This window comes from Pseudophryne corroboree, chromosome 1, assembly GCF_028390025.1.
Source record: "Pseudophryne corroboree isolate aPseCor3 chromosome 1, aPseCor3.hap2, whole genome shotgun sequence".
In the NCBI taxonomy this organism is placed as follows: domain Eukaryota; kingdom Metazoa; phylum Chordata; class Amphibia; order Anura; family Myobatrachidae; genus Pseudophryne; species Pseudophryne corroboree.
In genome coordinates this window covers 641,668,179-641,686,890 of record NC_086444.1, presented here as the reverse complement: position 1 = coordinate 641,686,890, position 18,712 = coordinate 641,668,179, and the positions used below count along the sequence as shown (strand labels likewise).

The 18,712-nt window shown below is 47.4% G+C and overlaps 1 protein-coding gene across 1 annotated transcript in view; it reads right to left on the bottom strand.

The window, feature by feature from the left end:
* Positions 1-18,712, bottom strand: part of LOC134905218 (coiled-coil domain-containing protein 17-like) — a 122,930-nt gene that overhangs the window by 63,282 nt on the left and 40,936 nt on the right. The window lies entirely within an intron of this gene.

The window sequence follows — 18,712 nt, the reverse complement described above, 5'->3', positions numbered from 1 at the left end:
GATGACGGAACACCGATGGTTACTGGAGATTGATGGCGGAACACTGATGGTTACTGGAGATCGATGACGGAACACCGATGGTTACTGGAGATCGATGGCGGAACAACGATGGTTACTTGGGATCGATGGCGGAACAACGATGGTTACTGGCAGGGCAGAGCACCGCTGGAAGCTGGAAGCCAGTGTTGGGTAACTGCCAGTCACAGGGTGCAATGATGAGACACTGCAGAGTCAGGCTGTACTGCAGAGAAAGTCCATGGGAGAACTGCACACTGGAATCACTGAAGACAATTGAAGCACTGACCTCTTTCCACCCCAGGAACAGGATATTTATACCTGCTGGGAAGCAGGGATTGGCTGGCTGATTAAGCAGAGTCTATAGTGCAGCTGCTGGATAATTAGACTGAGACAAGAGTGCAGCTGATAGGCTGAAAGGTAACATGTGACTAGGAAAACATGGCTGCGCCCATGTTAGCTTTTGGAGGGAAAGATTGTTTGTAACTTGAATGTGAGCTTTAACCATGAAGCTGCCAGAATCACAGTAAAGAGATTTGAGACAATGAGATGCAGCGTGCTGAACACAGACAGTGCAGATGGAGTCCAGGCTTGGAACGCTGGGACAGTCTCAGGAGGCATTTGGAAGGTAAATACTGATAAGGAATTACCTGGATCGTGACAGCACCCCCTCCTTTAGGAGTGGCCCCAGGACACTTCTTATAAGTTCTTTACCTGAACAAACGGAAGGATCTAGATTGAATCCTGATGAACTTGAACTGGCTGGAACCAGAGGAGACTGTACCGGACCTATGGACGAGACCAGATTGAGCCCAGACAAACTTGAACCGGCTGAGACCGGCGGAGTCTTTAGACCGACGGATAGGACAGGATTAGATCCGAAGTTGCTGGAATCGGCTGGAACCGAAGGAGGCTGATCCGGACAGATGGATGGGACCGGATTGGGTCCGGAAAAGCTTGAACCGGCTGGGACCGGAGGAGTCTTCGGATTGACAGTTGAATCAGCTGGAACTGAAGGAGTCTTTGGATCTACGGATGGAACCGGATTGGGTCCAGAGATATTGGAATCGGCTGGAACCGAAGGAGTCTTTGGACCTACGGATGGAACCGGATTGGGTCCAGAGATATCGGAATCGGCTGGAACCGAAGGAATCTTCAGACAGACGGATGGAACCAGATTAAGTCTGGAGACCACTGAATCAGCTGGAACTGAAAGAGTCAGAATCCGGTTAGAACCGGAATGAGTGGTATCTGAGTGTTCAGTTAGACCATCCTGGACCTGGTCCATGCTGGATGCCAACAGGGTGGTGCTCTCTGAAGACGGCAAACAGGAGTTCATAACTGCATCTGTAGCACAAAAATTTCCATCTGGGAACTTGGCTCTGGATACTTCCCTTGGGGCTGAAACTTTGGTGACCCCTCCTGGGGTTGACGAATCAGACACCTCTCTCAGGGTTGTTTTCTCCAGCACCCCTCCTGGGGTTGACAGATCAGAAACTCCTTTTTGAGAAGACTCATATGCCCCTACTAGAGCTTGAACATTGGATACCCCTCCTGGGGTTGCAGAAACGAACGCCCCTTCTTGGGCTGTAGACACAGACGCCCCTTCTTGGGCTGTAGACACAGACGCCCCTTCTTGGGCTGTAGACACAGACGCCCCTTCTTGGGCTGTAGACACAGATGCCCCTTCTTGGGCTGTAGACACAGACGCCCCTTCTTGGGCTGTAGATACAGATGCCCCTTCTTGGGCTGAGTAAAGAGCGTCATTATTCCAGGAAAGTTCAGACGCTAGGATCTGGAACTGTACCAGATATTGACCGACTGTTCGTGTGCCCTGACGTAGCCGGAGGATAATCAGAGGAGGCTGAGGTCACACGACCTGGTTCGTCAAAGATGCGCCTGAAGGTTGCCACGAAATCTGTGTATGAAGAGAGCAGGGCATCAGACTTCTCCCATAGAGGTGATGCCCAATCGAGGGCGGAGCCACTGAGGAGGGGGATGATGTAAGCAACCTTGGTGCAGTCAGTTGGGAAACTGCCAGGCTGTAACTCGAAATATATCTCACACTGATTTAGGAAACCCCGACAGGCTTTTGGGGAACCATCAAACTTGGCAGGTGTCGGTAAATGGAGACAAGGAGCAGAAACGGGAATGGTGGGTGGGGATACCACCAAAGGTACTGCAGTCGGCACACTGGACGCCCCTGAACCACGGAGGGTTACTTGGATTCCATCCAGCCAGGTGGAAAGGTCCTGGAGACAGCGAATCACATGTCCCTGTGCAGCCTTCTGACGTTCAAGGCAGGCTGCAAGTTCTTGCATCGGCCTGGTCGCTTGGACCTGGTCTCCGGCCGGATCCATTAGGTCAGTGCTTACTGTCACAACTGAGAGCTGGTGCTGACCAGGGGGAAGCCTCAGTTGTAGGGGCTGAGGTATGTGTGTACCTGGGAGGCAGTACAGGGTTCTTGGACATGCAGGGAACCTTTAGAACAAATGCCCGAAGGCGTGACCAAGACAACTTTGTAAAAAGTATAAAGAGTTTATTAAACACAGTTCAGAGGAATACTGATGACTTGGTATTGGTAATAGGAAACACAGTTCAGAGGAAAACTGATGATAAAAAACCGATGGTGACTTGAGATCGATGATAGGATACCGATGGTGACTTGGGATCGATGACGGAGCACCGATGATGACTTGGGATCGATGACGGAGCACCGATGGTGACTTGGGGTCGATGGCGGAACACCGATGGTGACTAGGGATTGATGGCGGAACACCGATGGTTACTAAATATCGATGACGGAACACCGATGGTTACTTGGGATCGATGGCGGAACACCGATGGTTACTAGGGATCGATGATGGAACAACGATGGTTACTTGGGATCGATGGTGGAACACCGATGGTTTCTGGCATGGCAGAGCACCGCTGGAAGCCGGTGTCGGGTAACTGCCAGTCACAGGGTGCAATGATGAGACACTGCAGAGTCAGGCTGTACTGCAGAGAAAGTCCATGGGAGAACTGCACAGACAATTGAAGCACTGACCTCTTTCCATCCCAGGAACAGGATATTTATACCTGCTGGGAAGCAGGGATTGGCTGGCTGATTAAGCAGAGTCTAGAGTGCAGCTGCTGGATAATTAGGCTGAGACAAGAGTGCAAACTTATATATACGTACAGCTAGAGATAAATCTCAAACTGTATATATATCTGGCGCTAAAATAATGTATGGTAGTAATTTACCAGATGGTAATCAGTGAAAATTGTGATCTCTAGGGCTGCTGAGCAAAAACAGCTGGTTAGGCTGAACAACTAATTGAAATACAAAGGAGAAAGAAATGCTCTGCGCACCAAAAATCACTTTGAATTGATTGATTGATTAATTAAGTGCAGTCTAGCAAGGAGAATGATTGACTCAATGAAACTTGACCTTTTTTATAGTGAAAAATATTTGCTTATATTAGAGTGACCAAACGAATTCAATCATGATCATATGGATTTATTGTCATTGCTTCATTTCAAATTTAAATTAATATTGAACACATTTTTGTACCTATATGCATGTAATTTCTATATATGCGTATATGTATAATTGTTAGAAATATATATATGGTTGAATACACACTTATAAATTAATCCAGAGGAATCATATAATTTTACACCAATAACTTGTGTTGTTGACACCACCATAAATTCTTTGTAATGTTTGCCTAGGTAAGGCTGCAATATAGTATAATTGAGACCTTATCTATTAAATTAATCAGCAAATAAATAGACAGTTTTTATTTGGATAATAGCTGTTAGAAATTGTACCATCATTCATATTAGTCGTTAGAGAAACTGGAGATTGTGTGTAACTCAACAGATTCATATCAATTCTTAATCGTCTGTTTCAGTACAGAGAGGGTTAAAGCATGACTATCTTTCCCTCTCTGGTTTGAGATAGGTTGCGTTAATTTGGATTTGATTAAGTTTAAAATACATAAAGATAGATCTTTTATGATTCTCTATTGTCTTATTTTTACCCAAATGAAGATATATTACTATTGACTCAATGCTCCGCTGACCTTTTATGTTTATTTTATTTTTATTGTAAGGTATTTCTGCTTTTTATTCTGTTTTAGATATGTATGTAATCAGGATTCTGCCTACTGTGTGTTTGATTACTAATTGACACACCAGATTCAATTCACACAATTAGCTAGGTATAAATGCTGTATATCCCAGTAGCAAGGTATTCGTCTTGAGGAAGTCTCCGTTGCTAGGAGACGAAACGCGTTGACGCCCCTTTCTACGAGTGCAGTGCAGTGGATATCAGTTACTCCGCAGACGGGCTCCTACCATCTCGGTCCTGCTATTCCGGTTCCGTCTACATCTAAGCCAAGTGACCTACAGTAATTATACCTCCGCAGTGAGGTTAAAGGGAGTCCAGCTGCTAACGGCACTTCTACATCAGAATCCCGCTGCGACAAGCTGGATATAGACGGATCTCCGCTGTGAGACCAGTGCGGTGCCAGCCATCAGCGGTTTTGCCGTTCCATGCTGTTACCGATAGCCATACGGATCAGGTCCCTTGCTGGGAAACTCCCTACATGTCATCATCTGACGGTCAACTGACGGCTATTATTACGGAGAATAAATATTCCAACAAGTCTGTCCTTTAATTACCATTGTGGCAGCAACTACAAATCTTTACATTCTCCCCGTGCAAATGCATACAGGACTCTGCATTACATCTCAGGAATCAGCACGAGGGTAACTATTATTACTTGCTTTGCTTCTAATAATTTTATTGTGGAGCCATCTGTGGACATTTTATTTGATTCCACACTGGGACGCCAGTGTTAGAATCGATTGTTGCTCTTTGTATAGAGCCTCTTTCACTTAAGATATCCGATCTGCATTTTAGATACAGTGTATGCTGTTTAAACAGCACGTTTATAAAAGTTAGATACAGTGTTTCTATTTACACTTGCAAGAGGTGAAATACCTCCGGTTTTTATACTGCTATATATATATATATATATATGTATTGTTTGTCTTATTTACTTTGTTTTGTGTCATTAACTGTTTTATAAAATATTTTTCACTATAAAAAAGGTCAAGTTTCATTGAGTCAATCATTCTCCTTGCTAGACTGCACTTAATTAATCAATCAATCAATTCAAAGTGATTTTTGGTGCGCAGAGCATTTCTTTCTCCTTTGAGACAAGAGTGCAGCTGATAGGCTGAAAGGTAACATGTGACTAGGAAAACATGGCTGCGCCCATGTTAGCTTTTGGAGGGACAGATTGTTTGTAACTTGAATGTGAGCTTTAACCATGAAGCTGCCAGAATCACAGTAAAGAGATTTGAGACAATGAGATGCAGCGTGCACACAGACAATGCAGATGGAATCCAGGCTTGGAACGCTGGGACAGTCTAAGGAGGCATTTGGAAGGTAAATACTGATAAGGAATTACCTGGATCGTGACATTCCTTCTGTAGCACCCCCAACCAAGAAGACTTATTCAGCTTCTAAGTTACAGTCCTTTCGGACGGCCAAGTTCAAGAGCAAATCCAGAGCTGCTTCTACGTCCTCTAGCGGCGCAAGAGGTAAACCACGCAAATCAGCAATAGCAGGTGCTCAGGAACTGAGGGTGTTCACCAAGGTGATAGCAGAGATGATGTTTCTACTCCGCAAACAGGGAGTGAACATAGGGGGTGATTCCGAGTTGTTAGCTCGCTAGCAGATTTTAGCAGCATTGCACACGCTAGGCCACCGCCCTCTGGGAGTGTATCTTAGTTTAGCAGAATAGCGAACGAAAGATTCGCAGAATTGCGAATAGAAAATTCTTAGCAGTTTGAGTAGCTCCAGACCTACTCACAGATTGCGATCACCTCAGGCCGTTTCGTTCCTGGTTTGATGTCACAAACACGCCCTGCGTTCGGCCAGCCACTCCCCCGTTTCTTCAGACACTCCCGCGTTTTTCCCTGACACGCCTGCATTTTTCCACACACTCCCAGAAAACGGCCAGTTTCCGCCCAGAAACACCCACTTCCTGTCAATCACACTCCGATCACTTCAACGATGAAAATTCTTCGTTCGGACGTGAGTAAATCTACTAAGTTTTGTGCTAAAATACGTAGCGCATGCGCACTGCGAACCATGCGCATGCGCATTTTAGCCTTAATCGCTCCGTTGCGAAAATCGGCAACGAGCGATCAACTCGGAATGACCCCCATAATTCCGTACCTGGACGATCTCCTGATAAAAGCACCATCCAGGGAAAGGTTGCTGGACAGCATTGCTCTCTCAACCAAACTTCTCCAGGATTATGGGTGGAGTTCTGAACCTTCTGAAATCTCACCTAGAGCCAACACGGTGGCTCCCATTCCTGGGAATGATACTGGATACGGAGTCGCAGAAGGTGTTCCTACCTTTGGGAAAGGCATTAGTGATCCAGTCGATGGTTTGGGATGTCTTGAAGCCAACCCGGATATCGGTGCATCTATGCATTCACCTTCTGGGGAAAATGGTGGCCTCTTACGAGGCTCTTCAGTACGGAAGATTTCACGCAAGACCCTTCCAGCTCGATCTGTTGGACAAATGGTCCGGATCACATCTTCACCTGCACCAGAGGATCTGTCTGTCGCCAAAAGCCAAGATCTCCCTTCTGTGGTGGCTACAGACTTCTCACCTTGTCGAGGGTCAAAGTTTCGGAATTCAGAACTGGATTCTTCTAACCACAGATGCAAGCCTCAGAGGTTTGGGAGCAGTCACTCAGGGGGTGCAGTTTCAAGGAAGATAGTCAAGTCAGGAAGTCATCCTACCAATCAACATTCTGGAACTCAGGGCCATATACAGCGCCCTTCTGCAGGCCTCACATCTTCTTCAAGATCGGACCATTCAGATCCAGTCGGACAATGTGATGGCAGTGACGTACATAAACCGACAGGGCGGAATGAAAAGCAGAGCAGCAATGTCAGAGGTGTCAAGAATTCTCCTCTGGGCAGAGAGAAATGCTGTGGCGTTGTCAGCAGTCTTCATTCTGGGAGTAGACGACTCGGAAGCAGACTTCCTCAGCAGACACAACCTGCACCTGGGGGAGTGGGGACTTCACCCGGAAGTGTTCAGGTGCTTGACAAGTCAATGGGGATATCCACAGATCGACATGATGGCCTCTCGTCTCAACAAGAAGCTCAAGCGGTATTGTTCCAGGTCGAGAGACCCACAGGTGGTGGCGGTAGACGCCTTGATGACTCCATGGGTCTATCAGATGGTGTACATGTTTCCTCCACTTCCTCTGATCCCAAGAATTCTAAAGAGAATAAAAAGGGGAAATGTTCAAGCAATTCTAATTGCTCCGGACTGGCCAAGAAGTGCCTGGTACGCGGACCTTCTGGAGCTGCTCCTCGAAGATCCGTGGCCTCTACCTCTTCACGAGGATCTTTGGCAACAGGGCCCGTTCGTCTATCAGGACTTACCGCGCCTACGTTTGATGGCATGGAAGTTGAACAGCTGATTTTAGCCAGGAGAGGGATCCCTAACAAGGTTATCCCGACTATGATCCAAGCCAGGAAGGGGGTAACGTCTAAGCATTACCATCGTATTTGGAAGAAATACGTCTCTTGGTGTGAGAACAGAAAATTTTCTGCGGTGGAATTCCATCTAGGACGTTTACTTTTTTTTCTACAAGCAGGAGTGGCTGTGGGCCTACGTCTGGGCTCCATAAAAGTCCAGATTTCGGCCTTGTCCATTTTCTTTCAGAAACAATTGGCTTCGCTCCCTGAGGTCCAGACATTCTTGAAATGTGTTCTGCACATCCAACCTACCTTTGTGCCTCCCACAGCACCTTGGGATCTCAATGTGGTGCTGCATTTTCTCCAATTGGACTGGTTTGAGCCGTTACAGGAGGTGGACGTAAAATTTCTTACGTGGAAGACCGTCACACTGTTGGCCTTGGTTTCAGCAAGATGTGTGTAGGAGCTGGGGGCTTTGTCTCACAAAAGCCCCTATTTAATTTTCCATGAGTACAGAGCTGAACTCAGAACTCGTCAGCAATTTCTTCCTAAGGTGGTGTCTGCGTTTCACATCAACCAACCTATTGTGGTACCGGTTGTCACCGACACCTCTGCTACTTCAAAGTCTTTGGTTGTTGTGAGGGCTTTGAAGGTGTATGTGAAAAGAACAGCTCATCACAGAAAGACAGACTCACTGTTTGTTCTTTATGATCCCAATAAGATTGGGTGTCCAGCTTCGAAGCAGACTATTGCATGCTGGAACAGACTTATACCCCTTTTACACTGACAATTTTATCCCGGGATTTTGCACGTGAACGCGCATCATCCCGGGATTTTTGTCAGTGTGAATGGGTACAGGGACAATTTCCCGGGACGAGCATCCCGGGATTTCAACCCAGGTCTCGACCTGGGTTGAATCCGGGACTGTCCCGGGAAGCTGTGCAAGTTCTCTGCATAGGAGGAGGCGGTGCTTGGAGAAGATTATCTCCAAGCACCGCCTCCGGTAGAGTTAGCGGTGACGTCACTGACCCGGCAATATGCCGGGTCGGGCCGCTAATGTAAAAGGGTCATTCCCGGGAATGTGTCCCGGCAAATATACCGGGACACATTCCCGGGAATGACCTGAGGCTGCTAGTGCAAAAGGGGTATTACTATCCAGCATGCTTATTCCACGGCAAGTTTGCCATGACCAAAATCTATACAGGCCCACTATACTAGGTTAGTGGGTTCTTCCTGGAGCGGCTGCCCGGGGTGTCTCAGCTTTAGAGCTCTGCCGAGCAGCTACTTGGTCAGGTTCAAACACGTTTGCAAAGTTCTACAAGTTCAATACTTTGGCCTCTGTGGACCTTCAGTTTGGTCAGTCAGTTCTGCAGGAACCTCAGCACTCTCCCATCCGGTTTGGGAGCTTTGGTACATCCCCATGGTACTAAATGGACCCCAGTATCCTCTAGGACGTAAGAGAAAATAGGATTTGAATTACCTACCGGTAAATCCTTTTCTTGTAGTCCATAGAGGATACTGGGCGCCCGCCCAGTGCTTCGTTCTTCCTGCACTGTTACTTGGTTAAGTAATGTTGGTTCAGTGGTTGCTGTTCCTGGTTTAAAGTTTGGTTAGCTTGGCTTTCCTCTTGTTGTGTGTGCTGGTTCTGAATCTCACCACTATTCTTATCTAACCTTCTCTCGAAGTATGTCCATCTCCTCGGGCACAGTTTCCTAGACTGAGACTGGAAGGAGGGGCATAGAGGGAGGAGCCAGCCCACACTATCAAATTCTTAAAGTGCCCATGGCTCCTAGAGGACTCGTCTGTACCCCAAGGTACTAAATGGACTCCAGTATCCTCTACAGACTACGAGAAAAGGATTTACCGGCAGGTAATTAAAATCCTATTTTCTAAACTTATTTTTGAGAAAGGTGGTTTGATCACAGCTCCGTGATTAGGCCACGCTTCCTTCATTACTGGGGCCCAGGAAAGCTCTCGCCAGCCCTGCCTCTCCGTAGGTGAAACAAAATCCCTGATAATTGCAGCTATTAACATTAATTGAATTACTTCCTCAGAATCCATTAGCCATGGTGAATTACCACGGCTAATTGAATTCCCCTCTAAATGTCATATGTATGATACTCTGATACTGACAACAAAAATAATCTTAAGGTGCATAAATACGGTGAGATATTGATTATCTCCGATTTTGACTTTGCGATTTCCCCTGAACTCCCCAGAGCCCTGAACCACCGATATTGACTATCTTTACTTGAGACTTTGGGGGATATTCAATTGTTTGAAAAATCAGTTGGGTGTCTGTTTTTTCTTATCTAATAGACAGGAAAAAAACAGACACCCAACCGACTTTTCAAACATTTGAATTCCCCTCTTTGACTATGTGAGCTTTCCAAATTTATGTAACTAAGATCTCTGCATTTCTACTACCATAGGATGTAAATCTCATTTTCTGGTCCATTACAGTGTGCTGAGAGAATTCTGTTTTATTCCCCATATCTATGCTTGTGAAAGCTATGAGTAGCTTTTATGTGTATAATGTGATTTAATGAATGCCTATTTAAGCAAACTTGAATTACAATGACACAAGATAAAATATTGCATTTTTTTCACTCAATTGTACAATATAGGGCCTAATTCAGAGATTTACATTCATCTCAGATGTTGGTGTTCTGCTCATGTACAGGATCTGCATTGCACATGTGCAGATCTGTTTACATGACGTTGGTCAGAGTGCCCCTTAAGCTGCAGCATGACTGACATTGACTTTTTGGGACAAGACAGGGCTGTGAAGGCCAGTGTTTCAGAAAACGGGGGTATGTCGGGCATGTTTTTGGGCATACCGGGGGCAGTGGCTGATTCACTGGACTCGGTTTCACTGGCCCCGACAGCGTGAATACACCCAGTGGCGAATTTCCCATTAGGCACATGAGACACGTGCCTAGGGCCAGCACTTGTTTGGGGGAGGCATTTGGATGTTTGGGTTGGTACTGTCAGTCCAAAAAGTACCAGTAACTGCAAAATATTTCCACTGTACTGTACCATATGCCTGTCACGATCCGGGTATCTGGACGCCATTACTTACCCTTCAGATGCCTCTTAAGGCGGGCTCAGCGTTCCAGGACCGGATTCCGCTGTTCCTGAGTTTCCACATGCAGAGTGGTCTTTTCATCAGCCGCGGCCTCCGCTGTGCCCGCGTGGTTAAATGTGCATCTATCAGCCTGGCGTCTCCGGTGGCCGGCGCCGCCATTACTGTTTCCCAGACCACATGGATTACAAACCAAACTTCCCTCCAAGTGTCTGCATGGGCGCAGCCATCTTGGATTCTGTCATCTGATCATTTCCACCAATCTGCTGTCTGTGTTGTTGATTTGCATAATTGCCTAGCCAACCCCTTCCTTGCTGCAGGTATAAGTAAGCTGTACCCGAGCAAGGAAGACGTCAGTGCTTTGGTTGTCAAACCTAGTTCCTGTTTGTCTCTCTTCTATGATTGTCTTCCAGGTTCCAGCTCCTGTCTCAAGACTTCCACCATAGAGACCCGCACCAGCATTCCACCTGCGGTGTAGCCTGACTCTCCAATCCATTGTGGATTCATCTGTTTCCAGCTACAACACTACCTGCTTCCAGCCTCAGCTTCCAGCAGAATACAGCTTCCCTTAAAGGGCCGGTGTCCTTTCTACACTTTACCACTCTCCACCGGAATTATTATTTCTCCGCTCTCAAGTTCTACATTTCAGTTCACATTTCATCGCTCCCAAAGTTCATTTATTATTTAACTGGTTCCAGCCAGTATCCACTCCGTGCTAACAACAGTCTGGTTCCAGCCAGTATCCACAGCAGCTGTTTTACCTTCAGCAACCCAGCTCTTCCTGGAACACCAGCTGGTACAATCCTGGGTTATCTCCATTGCTACAGCCGGGCCTGGTAAGGACTTTCCATCTAGAAGATCATAAGAACTATCTCACACTACCAGTGCCCTGTGGCTCCTGCCATGCTGTAGTACTCAGGAACTGTATTTATTCTTTGCTGACTTTTACGTTTTCCTTTATTGCTGCTGTGATGCGGAGTTGTCATAATAAACATCATTGACTTTTATCTAAGTTGTCGTGGTCACGCCTTCGGGCAGTTATTATTCATGTTACTTACATGTCCAGGGGTCTGATACAACCTCCCAGGTTCCGGTACATCTCAGCCCCTACAACTGAGGCTGCCTCCCGTCAGCTCAGGCCCTCAGTTGTGACAGTAAGCACTGACCTAATGAATCCAGCCGGAGACCAGGATCAAGCGGCCAGGCCGATGCAAGAACTGGCAGCCCGACTAGAACATCAGGAGGCTGCACAGGGCCACATCATCCGCTGTCTCCAGGATCTCTCTACTCGGCTGGATGGGATTCAGACCACTCTCCGTGGATCAGGCGCGTCTGGTGCGTCAACCACAGTGACTCCAGCTATAACCCCACCCACCTTACCCATTCCTGCTCCACGTCTTCATCTTCCAACGCCAGCAAAATTTGACGGATCTCCAAGATTCTGCAGGGGATTTCTCAACCAGTGTGAGATTCAGTTTGAGCTACAACCTGGCAATTTCCCCAGTGACCGTACAAAAATTGCCTACATTATTTCTCTTCTCAGTGGCTCAGCCCTCGATTGGGCATCACCGTTATGGGAGAGGTCCGACACCCTGCTATCTTCTTACACTGCATTCGTGTCAACATTCAGGCGCATCTTCGACGAGCCAGGCCGGGTAACTTCAGCTTCGTCTGAGATTCTCCGTTTACGCCAGGGATCACGTACTGTAGGACAATATCTTATACAGTTCCAGATCCTGGCATCCGAACTGGCATGGAACGACGAGGCCCTGTATGCTGCATTCTGGCATGGTTTATCCGAGCGTATTAAAGATGAGTTAGCTACCAGAGACTTACCCTCGAAGTTAGATGAGTTAATCTCACTTTGTACGAAAGTTGACTTACGTTTCAGAGAGAGAGCAACTGAGCGTGGAAGATCATCTGCTCCAAAATCTTCTGCTCCTCCTCCTCGCCAACTGTCACCAACTAAAGATGAACCCATGCAAATTGGCCGTTCCCGTTTAACTCCTGCTGAGCGCCGAAGACGTCTCTCCGAGTTTCTCTGTTTGTACTGTGCAGCTCCGTCTCACACCATTAATGCCTGTCCCAAACGTCCGGGAAACTCCAAATCCTAGCTCGCCAAGGAGAGGGCCGGCTAGGAGTAATGATCTCCTCTCCATCTCCTCAAGATTGTAACCTCCCAGTCTCGCTTCAAGTTGCTCAACGTTATCAGAACGTCATTGCCCTCCTGGATTCCGGAGCAGCTGGGAACTTTATTACCGAAGCCTATGTTAAACGGTGGTCCCTACCCACCGAGAGACTTCCTTCGTCCTTTTCCTTAACTGCTGTGGATGGCAGTAAAATTTTTGATACAGTTATTTCTCTAAGGACTCTACCAGTTCGTCTGAGAGTGGGAGTTCTTCATTCCGAACTTATTTCACTTTTAGTGATTCCAAGAGCCACACATCCTGTGGTCCTGGGCCTTCCATGGCTCCGTCTTCACAATCCTACAATTGATTGGACGACTACGCAAATCCTGGCATGGGGTTCCTCCTGTACTAAGACATGTTTGTTTAAAGTGTTGCCTGTCTGTTCCTCCTCCCCCAGGTCGTCTGATGTTCCACCTCCTCCATATCAAGATTTCACGGATGTGTTCAGTAAAGCTTCTGCTGATATCCTTCCCCCTCATAGAGAATGGGACTGCCCGATTGATCTCGTTCCAGGGAAGGTTCCACCTCGAGGCCGAACTTATCCGTTGTCTCTCCCCGAGACGCATTCTATGGAGGAATACATAAAAGAGAACCTAGCAAAGGGGTTCATTCGACCTTCTTCTTCTCCAGCCGGCGCAGGCTTCTTTTTTGTAAAGAAGAAAGATGGTGGTCTGCGGCCGTGCATCGACTACAGAGGTTTGAACGACATTACCATCAAGAACCGCTATCCTTTACCCCTGATTACTGAGCTCTTTGACAGAGTTAGCGGAGCTACCATCTTTACAAAGCTGGACCTGAGAGGTGCATACAATCTCATCCGGATCCGTGAGGGTGACGAGTGGAAGACCGCATTTAACACCCGTGACGGACATTATGAGTACCTCGTCATGCCCTTCGGATTGAGCAATGCTCCAGCTGTCTTCCAGCATTTCGTCAATGAGATCTTCAGAGACATTCTATACCGTCATGTCGTGGTCTATCTAGATGATATCCTCATTTTTGCCAACAATTTAGAGGAACATCGTTTCTGGGTAAAGGAGGTTCTGTCCCGTCTCCGTGTCAATCATCTCTACTGCAAATTAGAGAAATGCGTCTTTGAAGTCAAGTCCATTCCGTTTCTAGGGTACATTGTGTCCGGTTCCGGACTAGAGATGGATCCTGAGAAACTACAAGCAATCCAGAATTGGCCAGTACCCTTAACCCTCAAAGGGGTCCAGAGGTTCTTAGGGTTCGCCAATTATTACCGAAAGTTTATACGAGACTTTTCCACCATTGTGGCGCCTATTACTGCTTTCACCAAGAAGGGTGCTAACCCGTCCAAGTGGTCTGAAGAAGCCATGCAAGCTTTTCATCTTTTAAAACAGAGGTTCATCTCTGCACCTGTCCTGAAACAGCCTGACGTCGACTCTCCTTTCATCTTAGAGGTGGATGCCTCCTCCGTTGGAGTAGGAGCGGTGTTATCTCAGAGGGCTAAAGATGGTCATTTACATCCTTGCAGTTTCTTCTCACGGAAGTTCTCCCCAGCGGAGCGCAACTATGCCATTGGCGACCAGGAGTTGCTAGCCATCAAGCTCGCTCTAGAGGAGTGGAGATATCTGTTGGAGGGAGCTTCTCATTCAATCACCATCCTTACAGACCACAAGAACCTTCTATATCTAAAAGGCGCACAATGTCTCAACCCTCGTCAGGCCAGATGGGCACTTTTCTTTTCCAGGTTCGACTTTAAACTCCAGTTCTGTCCGGGCTCTCAGAATCGCAAGGCCGATGCCCTTTCCCGCTCATGGGAGCAAGAAAATGAGTCAGAGTCTTCAGACAAGCATCCTATTATAAATCCGTTGGCATTCTCCACGGTAGGGATGGACTCTACGCCCCCATCAGGGAAAAGTTTTGTGAAGCCGACACTAAGGAAGAAGCTCATGCATTGGGCCCATGCTTCCCGTTTTGCCGGACATACAGGTATCCAAAAAACCCTGGAGTTTATCTCTAGGTCCTATTGGTGGCCAACTCTGAAAAAGGACGTTTTGGAGTTTATTGCATCTTGCCCAAAGTGTGCTCAACATAAAGTATCCCGCCAGTCGCCTGCGGGGCAACTGGTTCCACTATCTGTTCCCCGTCGACCATGGACCCATTTGTCGATGGATTTTATTACAGATTTGCCCATGTGCAACAAGTTCAATACCATCTGGGTGGTAGTTGACCGGTTCACCAAGATGGCACACTTCATTCCTCTCACCGGTCTTCCGTCAGCTTCCAAGTTGGCTCAAGTATTCATACAAGAGATCTTCCGACTCCACGGTCTTCCAGAAGAAATTATCTCAGATCGAGGAGTTCAATTCACAGCCAAATTCTGGCGAAGTTTATGTCAAGTCCTCCAAGTCAAGTTAAAGTTTTCCACGGCTTACCATCCTCAGACCAATGGTCAAACTGAGAGGGTGAATCAGGACTTGGAGGCCTTCCTCCGCATCTATGTGTCCTCCTCTCAAGATGACTGGGTTCAATTACTTCCCTGGGCCGAGTTCTGTCATAACAACCAGTATCATTCTTCATCTTCTTCAACACCATTCTTCACCAACTTTGGATTCCACCCTAAAGTCCCTGAGTTCCAACCGCTTCCAGCAACTTCTGTTCCCGCAGTGGATATCACCTTGCATCAGTTTGCCAATATCTGGAAGAGCGTACGATCAGCTCTGCTCAAGGCATCGTTCAGGTACAAGAAGTTTGCGGATAAGAAGCGTCGAGCAGTTCCTGCTCTCAAGGTGGGTGATCGGGTATGGTTATCCACGAAGAATTTGAGGTTAAGAGTTCCCAGTATGAAGTTTGCACCTCGCTACATCGGTCCTTTTAAAATTGATCAAGTCATCAATCCTGTTGCTTACAGACTCCAGTTACCTCCCTTCTTAAAAATACCCAGGACATTCCATGTTTCCCTGTTGAAACCGCTAATCTTGAATCGGTTTCATTCCTCACTTCCACCAACTCCGAAAGTCCAAACTCAACGAGGCGTTGAGTATGAAGTGGCCAAGATCCTGGACTCACGTCACCGTTACGGTCAACTTCAGTATCTCATTGACTGGAAGGGCTATGGTCCTGAAGAACGCTCTTGGACCAATGCCTCTGACGTCCATGCTCCTGCCTTGGTCCGAAATTTCCACGCAAAGTTTCCTTTAAAGCCTAAGAAGTGTCCTGGGGCCACTCCTAAAGGGGGGGGTGCTGTCACGATCCGGGTATCTGGACGCCATTACTTACCCTTCAGATGCCTCTTAAGGCTGGCTCAGCTTTCCAGGACCGGATTCCGCTGTTCCTGAGTTTCCACATGCAGAGTGGTCTTTTCATCAGCCGCGGCCTCCGCTGTGCCCGCGTGGTTAAATGTGCATCTATCAGCCTGGCGTCTCCGGTGGCCGGCGCCGCCATTACTGTTTCCCAGACCACATGGATTACAAACCAAACTTCCCTCCAAGTGTCTGCATGGGCGCAGCCATCTTGGATTCTGTCATCTGATCATTTCCACCAATCTGCTGTCTGTGTTGTTGATTTGCATAATTGCCTAGCCAACCCCTTCCTTGCTGCAGGTATAAGTAAGCTGTACCTGAGCAAGGAAGACGTCAGTGCTTTGGTTGTCAAACCTAGTTCCTGTTTGTCTCTCTTCTATGATTGTCTTCCAGGTTCCAGCTCCTGTCTCAAGACTTCCACCATAGAGACCCGCACCAGCATTCCACCTGCGGTGTAGCCTGACTCTCCAATCCATTGTGGATTCATCTGTTTCCAGCTACAACACTACCTGCTTCCAGCCTCAGCTTCCAGCAGAATACAGCTTCCCTTAAAGGGCCGGTGTCCTTTCTACACTTTACCACTCTCCACCGGAATTATTATTTCTCCGCTCTCAAGTTCTACATTTCAGTTCACATTTCATCGCTCCCAAAGTTCATTTATTATTTAACTGGTTCCAGCCAGTATCCACTCCGTGCTAACAACAGTCTGGTTCCAGCCAGTATCCACAGCAGCTGTTTTACCTTCAGCAACCCAGCTCTTCCTGGAACACCAGCTGGTACAATCCTGGGTTATCTCCATTGCTACAGCCGGGCCTGGTAAGGACTTTCCATCTAGAAGATCATAAGAACTATCTCACACTACCAGTGCCCTGTGGCTCCTGCCATGCTGTAGTACTCAGGAACTGTATTTATTCTTTGCTGACTTTTACGTTTTCCTTTATTGCTGCTGTGATGCGGAGTTGTCATAATAAACATCATTGACTTTTATCTAAGTTGTCGTGGTCACGCCTTCGGGCAGTTATTATTCATGTTACTTACATGTCCAGGGGTCTGATACAACCTCCCAGGTTCCGGTACATCTCAGCCCCTACAACTGAGGCTGCCTCCCGTCAGCTCAGGCCCTCAGTTGTGACAATGCCATCCTGAATCGAGTGTAAGCTGTCCCACTTAGTAGTATACATAATTAGAAAGTCATAGCTAGTGGCTCTTTTATTATTCTATTAAATTGGCTATCATCAAATGAGGGCTTATAACCAATCAATAAAATAATAAAATGAGGCAGGCAGGGGGCGGCCGTTAGTGGTCACCCCTAAATCCGCCTCTGAATACACCGTCCATCCTGAGTAACCAAAGGATTACACAGATGGGAGATGTTAACTTAGTTGATCTGATGCAGCATCTTTGGATGCAGCAGCAGATCACAGAAATGTCTATTTACACAAGACGCCTACTGTTGGCCTCTGTGAACCGCTGCATTAGCAAATTATTGCACAGCCGCTGCGTACAGAGGGCCTATTTTGGACCTGATTGCAGCAGCAAATGTGTTAGCTAATGGGCCAAACCATGTGCACTGCAGGGGGGAGGGGTGGGGGGGCAGATATAACATGAGCAGAGACAGTTAGATTTGGGTGGGTTATTTTGTTTCTGTGCAGGGTAAATACTGGCAGCTTTCTTTTTCCACCGCAATTTAGATCTTAGTTTGAACACATCCAGGGGCGCCACAAGGTTACCTGGTTTGCGGTAAGGGGGGCGTGATAAAAATAAACTTTGGCGCTCCCCAAACGATTACATCTGACCCCCCCACCACATGCGGGGAGCGCTTACCACCGGATTACCGTGGGGAGACTCCAGTCCCACTTTGGAAAGTCTGCCGCCGCTGCGTGCTGCCCCATGTCCTGTGTCCTGGCCGGCTCTTCACACAGATGCATTACTGGGAGGACGCGGGGATGTACCAGCAAGCTCAGCACGGGCACGCCTCCTCCCAGTAATGCATCAGCATGAAGAGCCGGCCAGGACACAGGACATGGGGCAGAACAAAGCGGCGGCAGACTTTCCAAAGTGGGACTAGAGTCTCCGCGGTGATCCGCCGCTAAGCGCTCCCCCTCCCCAGCGCCTGTGCCTCTGTCAAGTTTGGAGAGGTGCATGCTGCCCCCTTGCCTCCCCCCAAATCTAACTCTCTCTGCACATGTTATATCTGCCCCCCCCCCCCCCCCCCTGCAGTGCACATGGTTTTGCCTAACTGCTAACAAATTTGCTGCTCCGATCAGGTTTGAATTAGGCCCAGAGTCGCAGTAGATATGCAATGGCATCCATCTCTGAATTAGGCTCATAAATCACTCTGTGATTTTTCAATGTTTGATTTTAAACAACAGCACTGACCCTCTAAAATCAGGAAAAGTACTTGGGATTGGTGGTCATTAAATTTAAAAAAAAAGAATGAGAAAATCTGAGTGAAACACCAATACCAGCAATTTTGAGCCAAATTTAGCAAAATTTACACCTCAAGTCAGAAATAGAAAAATTTTCAACATTCAATTTTCCAAAGCTTCTGAACGGGTTGGGATTGAAATGTCGGCGTTCGGGATGCTGGCGGCCAGAATACTGAACGCGGCATTCCGATGTTCAAAATCCCAATGACTCCCTAACCT